The sequence below is a fragment of the Sceloporus occidentalis genome, unplaced genomic scaffold (genome assembly GCF_023333645.1).
Source record: "Sceloporus occidentalis isolate IW3139 unplaced genomic scaffold, rSceOcc1.0.p SCAF_13, whole genome shotgun sequence".
NCBI lineage: Eukaryota > Metazoa > Chordata > Lepidosauria > Squamata > Phrynosomatidae > Sceloporus > Sceloporus occidentalis.
Window position 1 is genome coordinate 21,151,687 of NW_028316993.1, and position 12,032 is coordinate 21,163,718.

Sequence of the window (12,032 nt, forward strand, 5' to 3'; positions counted from 1 at the left end):
CCATCCCAGGTGTACAATTTCTGAATGTACAGGGAGCATATAGCTATTGTGACTACTAGCTGATGGAGTGGATCCAGATTTAGTAGTACTTCAAACAGGCTCATGAAGTAAATGAGACTCAATTTATGCATTACTAACTAAATTCCCATTATTTCAGAGGATCTTCATGAGAAGGCACGACTCATTGGTAAAAACGACAATGCTAGGGAAGGTGGAGGAAAGTAGAAAGAGAGGAAGGCCACATGCTAGATGGATGGACTTTATTAAGGAGTTCATGGGTATGATCTTGTAGGAACTAAGCAGAACAGTGCAGGACAGGGAGTCCTGGAGAAGTCTCATCGACAGGGTCACCATGAGTTGAGATTGACTCGAGGGTGGTTAACAAGAACAAAAACTCTTAGTATGTCTACCACTACATTCAACCCATCAATAGTTTTGGCTTCCCTAAATGTGTGTATATGCATATTCAATGCATCATGAAGTATCTAATACATCAGCATGGCATTTTGGGGGGGAGCGGAATGATACATTTCTATCTATGCTAAACTATGAAAAAATGAGCATTGCCATTAATAACAGGAAGCTAAGATGCATGCACTCACTCAACAGTGGGCACCATGCACAATACAAAGCCATGGGACAAGATTGCAGGGGCATGGGCTATATAATCTATGACTCCATTCCTTGTCATATAACATCTGTGACTCATTGCTAAAGGTGCTACTGTCATGCACCTGTAACGTAGTGAAAAACACATCCAATGCAAATCAGATTTGTTATACAGATTGCCATTGAGGTCACTGTTCTGGTATCTGGGGCCTATGAATGAATTCAGTAGGATGTGTTGAAAACACACACACTCTCACACACACCAGCTATAACCTGCTCCACTGTCGTTGCACTTGACTGCATTGCACCTGTGATGCTCTACAACAGAGGAAAAGGAAGAGGGGGGAAATTGCAGAAGTAACTTCAGAGTTTAATCTAGAGTTGAGTTTGCATCACTGCAGCTTCTCTTGCACACCTCACTGCTGCATAAGCCCCCACCAGATGTGAACTGGTAAATGAGATGCCAAGAAAAAAGTTATTTGCTGCAGCAATAGACATGCAGTGCTGGACCCAGTTTTATTCTACACTTGTAGGAAAATAAAATGGTAGTTACAAAGTGGCAAAGTGTATGATATACTGCTTCAGCATACAAATAGCCAATGCTATGTTCCCACACATTTTAAAATAACTTTGCAAGTAAAAATGTAGCAAATGAGGAAAGATCACCTTATGCTGAGTTAGTTCGCTACTCACAGAGAGGTTTGGTTTTGTCTGCAGCCAGCATGGCCACTGGCTTTTGGGATCCTAGGGATTTTAGTCCAAATAAAGGAAATTCTTAAAGCTCCTGGTCTTCTGCTATAGTCCTTTGTATGCATGAAGGAAGGTGGCTGTGTTCCTGCTTTACAGAAGACAGTCCTCTGTTGCCATCAACAATACTGAGGGTTCATCACTTGCTTACCTTACTTGCAATGAAATATATGTCTTCTTCTGTCAGTAGTGTCCTTCTGCATTCCATACAGGGAAAGCAGCCAACCTCTAGACAAATGGGTTAAATGAACACAAAGCTAAAATCAGAAGTGGTGATATTAATACTAGTGGAAAGAAGACTTTCTCAAACACTTTGTCATTGGCCTTACAGTAGTCTTGTGCAGAAAATGAATTTAAAAGAAAGATCAGAGAAAAAGATAATGCCAGAGGTACAATAAATTCATGAGGAAGTTCCAACCTGTCACAAGAGATTGAATTCAGATACCAGGTTCTTAGCACATTACATGTGTGAATTGCCTTACCTAGGGCTTGTTTGTGTTATCAGCAAGGATTTTTTGAATGGGAAATGTTGTTGTTGTTAGCAAGGTAATTGTCACTGTTTGTACTTTTTGTATTTCTGACATCACTACAGTCCCTACCTCTGGGTGTGTGGGTGTTTTGCTCCACTCTGAGCCCACAACAAACTCCAACTCCCAGAATTCCATAGCCTTGAGCCAGACAAAGAGTTAAAGCGGTCCCAAACTGGGTTATTTCTCCAGTGTGGATGCAGCCCAAGTATCTAATGAAAAGACCTTACAGTTCATAAAATTCTGTACTATTGTATTTTTGTTTCTTTTAAGGGCCACAGGACTTCCGCCCATTTCCCCCCTTTTGCTCTGCATATGTAAAATTGCTGAATGGAAATATTATGCAAATCTGCATATTTTATTCTGAAGATGGAGACTCAAGTCTATGAAAGTTTATGGTACCAGCTCCCCCCCCCCCAAGGTAGCTCAAAGCTACTACAAAATTCCTTTGCATACAGTCTTTTGGTGATGTATAAGAAGAGCCAGACCAAGTCTAGAGAGTTTAAGAAAGTTACTCTTTGGACTACAACCAGATTACAGTTCCTACTGACCATATTAATCTGGGAGCTGTAGTTGAGAAAAGTACAGTGGGCTCTTGATATCCCCTAGGGTTTAGTGCTAGGACTATCCGTGGATATCAAAATCCATGGATGCTCAAGCCCCATTATATACAGTGGCAAAGTAAAATAGCATCCTTTACATAAAATGACAAAATCAAGGTTAGCTTTTTGGAATTTATATATATTTTTAATATTTTCAAACAATTGATTTTTGAATCCATTGATAAAGAATCAGTGGATACAGAGGGTCCACTGTAATGTTTGGTGCTCCAGGATTCAATCTGAACAAAGGTGAGCACCTGAGTTGTGATTTTGTTGTGTGAAGCTGACAATTTGGGAGATGCTTCATAGCAAAAGGTAGGTGAGGAAAGGTGTTTCCATTAGGAAGCACTTCCCACCCAGCCCCTGCACAACACCTATCATTCCCTATTCATCCACAAACATGAGGCCACAATGGGGATAATCCTGAGCTGAAGCAGGTTTTTAATGAACTGATAATCACTACTGCCTTCAATGGACAATAGAAACCCTGTGGCAACTGCTGGGAAGCTCTGAAACCTTTATTGTGCTTGGACTGTTCAACTCATGGTCAGATGAATACAATGGGCCATCACTTTGGTTGGTGCCCATTCTCTTAAGCTGTCAATACCCAGCAGGAATGATGGCAGCTCATTGAAGACAATTGCAGTTGTGATCTCAGCAGGAAGATGTTAAGCTGTTCATTGCTTCTATTCCTGTAACCGTTGACTCTCTAGGCATTGTTGCTGTTGTGTGCCTTTAGGTCATTTCTACCAAAAGACAAGATTTGTTTGCTTTCCTCTGAGGCTGAGTGTATGTGATTTGCACAAGGTCACCCATTGAGTTTCTGTGGTTGAACAGGGATTTTAACCTTAGACTCAAGAGCCATAGGCCCGGTACAAATGGGCCAAAAGCAGCATGCCGGCATCAATTCTAGGGTTCTGGAACATGCAGCAACTGCACACTCCAGAACCCTTGTTCATGCTGGCAGTGCCATGACTGCGCAGCCCTGCCCACATGGGGTGCACGTTCATGACGCAAGTGTGGTGCAGCATCCACACATCCTGGCACTGTGCTTGCGTCATGGATGTGCCACAATGCGCCAATGGTGCACTGATGACATCATCTGTGTGCGCCACAAAGAACCCGTTTTTCTGGATTCTTTTTGGGGCGGAGGGACGCCGCAGTTTGGCTGCTGCGGCATCCCTCCTGAGGAAAACTGGGTGCCTCCTGCCCACCCTTTCGGGGCGGTCTGAAGAGCCCCACTTCCAGCACTCAAACCACACTGGCTTTCTAGGCCTAGCTAGCTTCAAAATGCAGGCATCCAACACCTGACTGAGTGGGATGCAGTCCATTAAGTTTTAAGCTAAATAAAACTTTTGTTACCAAAGAGTTCTGTGGCACCTAAGAAGCTAATAGAAGTATTAGGGGACTGCTCAATTTGTTACAATTCCTTAAGAAAGCTCAGTCTATCACTAGAGATTCAGTCCAGGAATTGTGTCACTGCAGGAAGTGACTGGCTTATCTAGAGCCAGATGTTTGTATTAATATCAACACCCATTCAACACAGTGGGCTACAGACCGCAAAAACTCATACTATCAGAAAGGTGTTAGTCTTTGTTATTATGTGGTAAATGTTCGTGGACTACACCCTGCCTAATCAGATTAGTGGTTTAAGTAGGCAAACGGGCCAACACAACTGGTCTACTTACCACAAAACCAGAGTTCAGGAAAGTTACTTCTTGGTCTAAAACTCCCAGAACCTGCCACCCTACATTATTCATGACTATCTATGCTGGCAGGAGGATTCTGAGAGTTGTAGTAAAAGCTCTGCATAAAATTGAATAAACAAATTCTGTTGCATATTTGATGTCATCCTGCTAGTTCTGCTAAGAATGGTACTGAGAGTTTGCTCCAGTCCTTCCTTGGGCCTAATTCCCACTACCCTTTAAACCGGATTGCAAATCGGTTTGAACTGGTTCAAATGACCCTGGTTCCCACTTGAATTGATTCGCTGAAGCGATTCAGAGAGGAGGGCCGTGAATTAGACCATTTAACCCACGTCTTTTTGACACTGATATTTTCCGTGTGTTTTTGGATAAACTGATTCTGCGTAAGTCTGAACCAGATGTGAATTGGAATCGATTCAAATTTGCCCTTCGTCTGGCTGGAGTGGGTCCATTTTAAACTGATTCATTCGTGAATGTGAACCACATGCTCAGCTGTTGAATTGATCCATCGATTCGGATCACAAACTGCTTTTTTTGTAAGTGGGAATGAGGCCTTGATGGCACAGTTGATTACTGGCCCTTCTTAAATACCAAGAGCTGTAGGGACCTAGGTGGTAGTTCCATGCAAAAAGTCCTATTTTAGTCCCTGCCCTCCTGGCAGGGATAGGAAATACTACTAATATTATAATATAATAAATTGTTTATTTATAAACCACTTTTCCCAGGATCAAAGCGGTGTACAGTATAGAGGTAAATACAATATAAAACAAATGACATATTAAAAATACACATCAATGCCCATTAATTCCACAAATATTGGCTAAAAACATTCCACATTATTAAAATCGCAATTATAAATAGCTACATCATTAAACAATAAGGGGAGGGAAACTTTATTACAAGGAATTGGGAGGGTAGGCTTGTAGGAAGAGGTAAGTTTTTAATGCCTTTTTAAAGGCTTCCACCTTTCCACTAAGGCGGATCTCTTCGGGTAAGGCGTTCCAAAGAGAAGGCGCTACTGCCGTAAAAGCCCTTTGCTGGGTAGTCGCCAATCTCACCCTTGGATGACTGAGTACCAATTTTCCTGTTGATCTGAGAGTGGGCCCAAGCCATTTAGGGCTTTAAAGGTAATAACCAACACTTTGTATTGGGACCGGAAACGGATTGGCAGCCAGTGAAGAGATTTTAAGATGGGCGTTATATGGTCAGATCTCGCCGCCCCCATAATTAACCTGGCTGCTGCATTTTGAATCAATTGAAGTTTCCGAACCTGATACAAAGGTAGCCCCATGTAGAGCGCATTGCAGAAATCCAAATGAGAGGTTACCAGTGCATTACTACATTTTCTAGGTCCTTTCGGTCCAGACAGGGACGTAGTTGGCGTATCAGCCAAAGCTGGTACCAAGCACTCCTGGCCATCGCATCTACTTGAGATGATAATTGTAGAGATGGATCCAGGAGTACTCCCAAACTACGAACTGTATCCTTCAGGGGAAGTTTAACCCCGTCTAGGACAGGATGACAAATTTCCCTGCCCGGGCCAAGGGAACCTATCATGAGTACCTTTGTTTTCTCTGGATTCAATCTGAGTTTGTTTAGCCTCCCAGAACAATACACATGCAAATCATTCCTGCATTCCCAGGCTCACACAGTATATATATATACCCAACTTTTTCCAGGCAAAGCATTCTCTGAAGATGCCAGCCACAGATGCTGGCGAAACGTCAGAAAGAAACTGCTAGAACATGGCCACATAGCCCGAAAAACCCACAATATATATATACGCCGACCATGAAAGCCTTCGACTTCACCTCCAAAGCTTATTATTAGGGAGGCCTCTAGTGGAAATCTGGTGACACAATCTAGTCTAATAAAAAAACCTGGACAAATTGGATTCACAGAAAGAGGCTCCAGGAAGGGTTTTCTTGAAAATGGTCACTGTTCTATGGAAGAGAAACAAGCTTGTCCTCATCTGTGCCAGGCAGGGCCTGTCTTGAAATAACCAGTGCTCAGAACTGACATTGCCCAGCTTAATTCCTAGTCTGATGAGGAAGCCATTAGAGCCTTTTCTGTTGAAAAGCACTGCGAGTGGGAGATCTGCCTTCAAGTTCTCACTAAACCATGAAATTCTCCTTTTTTGACTGACTGACTTTTTCCATTAGAACATCCTGCTCTACAGGATTGTTGCGAGTGAAAAGCAGGCATAAAGCCACATATGCTGCCTTGAACTATTTGGAGGAAAGACAGAATGTAAATACATACCCCCAACATTTCACAGATGAAAATGGGGACACATGTGGCCAAGCAACATCAGAATGTGATAATGATGTCCAAAGTTATTGACAAGAAACAACAAGTTAGGAGAGGCTGTAGCAGTTTGCTTTTGTTTGACCCTATTGGGAAGAGCAAGATTCCACCTCCTCCTTTCCCCTCCCTTTGCTGAGTTGATTTAGTGCAAACTTTATTGTTGAATGCCTTCAGTTGTTTCAGATTTCTAGCAACCCTAAAGCGACCATATTATGGGGTTTTATTGCCAATATTTGTTCAGAGGGGGATTGTCTTTGCCTTCCTCTGAGGCTGAGAAAGTGTGGCTTGCCCCAGGTGACCCAGTTGGTTTCCATGGCCAAGGTGGGATTTGATGCCTGGTCTTCAGAGTCTCCAGAATCATAGTCCAACACTCAAACCATGTTGGGTATTAGGAGTGTGAAAACTTTTAACCCCGTTTGCATCAATTGAAAAAAAAACTGAGGACAAAAGGGATGAGAGAGGACAAATCAGGACTGCCCCTGCTATTTAGGAACAATTGGAGGTTATGTAAATGTAGCATGCATGCATTTGTATACATGTACACACACGCATGCACAACACAAAATAACATGTCTGGATTGCACTATGTGCCCTATTTAGAAAGGACACAATTCTCTTTAAAAGTATGTTTTATTTGAAGAGCTATCTACTCCGAGGCCTATTTAAAAATAACCAAGGATCTTCAGCACCTGAACAGCACAGTGAGCAGAGGCACACAGGCCAACAGGCCACAGTCTTCCTCTCTGTGGTAAGTTGGATTTCCTTTAAAATCATAAGATTTTTTCCCCTTGACTTTCATTTACATCTGTAAATCAGCATAGGCACAATGTATGTAGAGCTGTGCCTTATATTGGTGGCATGTTTTCTCTGGTGGTGATATATATTGTTATAGAGTCAGTCCTCTCTCTATAGATATATTCCCAAAAGCAAACCTTGTTTTAGCCATTTTACATATTGGACACCATTTTAATATGCCATTTTGTATTTAATGAGACTTGAGCATCCATGAATTTTGGTATCAACAGGGAGTCCTGAAATCAAACCCCAGAGGATACCAAGGGCCCACTGTACATCCCCAGTCCTCCATGCAAGGTTTCACTGCCTCTATAGATGGTCCCATATGTAGCCAGGGAGTCTCATCATATCAGGCATCTGTTCCTGATATCCCACCAGCTCCTAGCATGACTTGTGACGCAGAAATAGAACCACTCTTCCATCCATCCTGCACCTGGTACACTTCCTCTGCCAGTTGTGTGGTAGCAGTAACTGTAGAGCAAGGGTGGGGCAGAGCTTGAAAAGTAACTTCTCCACTCTCTGATTTGTTATCCACCAAGATAAATAAGGCTCATCAACATTCTATTGTATGCTCCAAGACAGCTCTTATTTTTGGGTTTCCTACAAGGCAGCAACATATACAGAGTTTGGAAATATTAACTTTTTGGACTACAGTGGGATCTAGGTATCTACTGGGGTTTGGTTCCAGGTCCCCCCGTGGATACCAAAATCCATGTATGTTCAAGTCCCATTAAATATGATGGATAGTAAAATGGTGACCCTTATATAAAATGGCAAAATCAACGTTTGCTTTTCAGATTTTTAAAAATGTTTTCAAGCCGTGGATACTTGAATCCGTGGATAAAAAAATCTGTGGATACAGAGGGCCAACTTTATAACACTCCAAATCTCAGTCATAGGCTGTGTTAATTAGGGTGAGGGAAAAGTTGTGGACCTCTACCCTAAAATGATGCCATTTTGTCTATGTAATTGGTGCCATCCTCAACAAACTGCATGCAAAACACATGCCAGTATCATCCTAGAGCAGTGGTTCTCAACCTTCCTAATGCTGCAACACTTTAATACAGTTCCTCATGTTGTGGTGACCCCCAACCATAAAATAATTTTTGTTGCTACATGCAAATACAGTGGACCCTTGCCTTACGCGGGGGATGCGTACCAGACTCCCCCACATAATGCGAATTCTGCCTATGCTGGAGCCCCATTCATTTGAAAGGGGCTCGTGCATGTGGCGGCGCGGCACTGAATGGGACACACTGCCCCTTGCGCCCTGTGCACTCCCCGTGGCTTGAGCACGTAAGCTCAAGCCGCATATAGCACACCTGCATATAATGCGGGCACACTGTATGTGTTTTCCAATGGTCTTAGGCGACCCCTGTGAAAGAGTCGTTCAACACCCAAAGGGGTTGCGAGTTGCGACCCACAAGTTGAGAACCGCTGTCCTAGAGGCTTCCTCTGTTTGTGTGCATAAGCATTTTGTTCTTGTAGTGATGTGCCTTCAAATCATTTCTGACTTATGGGTAACCCATGGTAAACCTATCATGGAGTTTTACACACATACGTAAACACACATGTTCATGCAGGCTTTATACTGTATTTCCAATAAAATATGTGGGGTGACAAAGAAAATACATCTAAGTAACAAAAAAAGAGCCAAAATCAGGAGGCAGAACAGAGATTCTCAAAGACATCTGAATCTGTGTGCATACATTTGAAACACATGTACACTGTGCTGTGAGAGCCAGCATGGTGTAGTGGTATCAGTGTTGGACCATAACTTTGGAGATCAGAGTTTGATTCCCCACTTGGTCATGGAAACTTACTGAGTGACTTTGGGTGAGTCACACTCTCAGCCACAGGGAACACTGTAGTAGGTCCACCTTAAGGTTGACATAAATCAGAAAGGACTTGAAGGCATACAACAACAACAACAACAACAATGGTGTAATGTTGATTTTAAATATTTTGGTACAAATCAGTAATGAACACAGAAATTCTCACAATCATCTAAACGTGCATATGCAGTGTGAATACACATTCTGTTTAATGTGTCAAGATCACTTTAGACACAGTAGGTAAAATAATGTGTTATTGTTGTTTTTTTTTTTTAAAAAAAGCAGAGATGTCTCAAGAAGATTAGTATTAGCAGACTGGCCAAATGTTGCTCAAAAGATGCCCCCCCCCCCCTCACAACTGAAGACCAAGAAAAGTCCTAATCAGAAAGGAGGTTGGCCCTCCTTATCCACGGATTTTTTATCCATGGATACAAACATCCTCAGCTTGAAAATATTCCACAAAAGTATAAATTATAAATAGCAAACCTTGATTTTCCATTTTATATAAGGGACACCATTTTACTATGCCAGTGTATTTAATTGAACTTGAGCATCCACGGATTTTGTTATTCACAGGGGATCCTGGAACCAGTCCCCCGTGGATAACAAGGGCCCACTGTATGGATAAGATGTTATGATAAGATCATATGCAGTCTGCGTGTGCTTCCTGCATCCACTCCTGGAATACACAGTATATACTCATTAGTTTCACTTTCTAGTTCCTTGCTGTTGCAGATGAAGTGGACTAAAACCCACAAGAATGTGTTCCAAATGCCTGCCATTAGAGGACTTTGGCAGAATGTTGGGTTTAATTCAATTGTATACCTGTGGCAGGGATGCCAGTTATAAAAAGCAACACTACTTGGCACATGCTACATTATCTGATGATTTGTAGAGACTTGGATAGAATCCAAATTACTGATAGTCCAAAATTCCAATTAATAACACCCGGTGGATTATGAAATGGAGATAACAACAACAAAACAATAATAATATTGAAATAATAATGGGGGCTTCTTACCTGGTCTTCCCAGGCTTTGGAAATCTATGAATAGGAAAGCCAAAGCTGTCTTTCTAATGTCCTTCAACAAGGAGCCAAAGGTATCCCCTCCCCCCTCACCATTCCCTTCTCCTTTTGTGTCGTGTCTTTTAGATTGTAAGCCTGCGGGCAGGGAACTGTCTGATTAAAAATAATAAATGTAAGCCGCTCTGAGAGCCATTAGGGCTGAAGGGTGGGATATAAATACCTAAATAAATAAATAAATAAATAAATAAATAAATAAATATTCTTAATTAGTTAGACTTTTGGTCCTTAAATTTTCCTGAAATAGATTTTGGCTTGAGTTTGTTGTTTCTTTCTTAATTTTTATTTTAATTGCTTTGTTCTTATATGTCACTCTGATTTTGTGCTTGATTCTATGTGTCGACTATAGTTTTGTTTTTGCTTTTAATATTTTGTATTCTGCATTAAACTTGGGTGGGGGATTGATGGTTGGGAAAATCTGGGAGCTTGTACTCCAAAAAATATAAATAAATGTTGTCAAACTTTGATTTTATTAACTGCCTTCTGCAACATTTGTCATGAAAAGGCTGGGATATACATCACAAACCAATGAACATAATTATTGATTTTCCCAATTCATGGGGAAATTAATGTGTCAGGCTTTTATTGTGTGAACAGGGGAACTTTTTATTACATTTTTTATTTATCTTTTAAAATGTTTGTATGACTTTAAAATGATTTTATACTGTTGTGTGGTGATTTTAACTGTTTAAATATTTTATAGTGAAAGTTTTATTTCCAGATTGACTGTGGCTTGGATCCCACTCTAGGAGAAAGGCGGCATACAAATGAAATCAATCAATCAATCAATCAATCAATCAATCAATCAATATTTAGATCTTCTATAAACAGCATCAGTCTATTTGTCTCTCTCTGCCAAATCCACTGGATTTAGTAGCACTCCCAAACTGATAGAGATTGGGGATTTTTGTAATAGCAATCACAAACACAGTTTCCAGGGACAAACAGATTTAGGATCAGGGATTTTGTAATATTTGGATATATCTTCCTCCATCATCATGAACAGTTTAGTTAAAGGTTCCCAAAAAAAAAAAAATATAGGGCCCAAACAAACAGGCCAAAATAAAGCTGCTTCAGGTCACTTTGGAGTTAAGCTGTTTAAATGACGCATGCGTCCTAAGAGTCTGGAAGCCGTGCCAAAGCCACGATCCAGTCCTAAAGACTGGAGCACAGCTTGGGCACAACTTCTGGCCTCTTAAGATGCATGTGCCATTTAAACAGAATAACTCCAAAGTGACCCGAAGTAGCTTTATTTTGGCCGGTCTGTTTGGGTCCATAGTCTGGCATATTAGTGCTGATTCATAAGCAGAATTTGGAAACATTACTTTTTAAGGCTACAAATCTCAGCATTGCAGATGGAGATTCTGTGACTATTAGTCCTAAAAGCAATTATTTCAGAGTTAAGATTGTTTTTCTTGTCATGCTGAGCATTCTGACTATTCACACACTACACAAATCACTCTCAAATGTTGTGTCCATGGATGTAGGAATGTGAGGCCATAAAATGTGGCTGGACTCGAATCATTTCTAGTCAACATAACTCATGGTATGGGGTGATGGGAATTACAATTCAATAACATATGGTGGGCAACCTATTCCCCAGGCTTGTTCTACACAAACACTGAGTACTCTAAAACAAGGAGGGAATTGTGCAGTCCTCCAGATGCTGGACTGGAATTCCCAGTTTTCCTTACCCTTAAGCTGGGTTGGGGCTTTTTGTGCATGTGGTCCAACCCCATGTGGAGGGCTGCATGACTCTTGCTATACAATATCATGCAGGTACATATGGCCCTCCCCAACACTGTGTCTTGACCAGAGGG

The 12,032-nt window shown here is 41.4% G+C and overlaps 1 long non-coding RNA gene across 4 annotated transcripts in view; it reads right to left on the reverse strand.

Moving 5' to 3' along the window:
* Nucleotides 1-12,032, reverse strand: part of LOC149305169 (uncharacterized) — a 120,901-nt gene that overhangs the window by 22,538 nt on the left and 86,331 nt on the right. For all 4 annotated transcript variants that reach the window (XR_016271863.1, XR_016271860.1, XR_016271862.1 and 1 more), the window contains one exon: nucleotides 1,276-1,584. This is a non-coding gene — a long non-coding RNA (uncharacterized LOC149305169). The remainder of the gene's footprint in view (nucleotides 1-1,275; nucleotides 1,585-12,032) is intronic.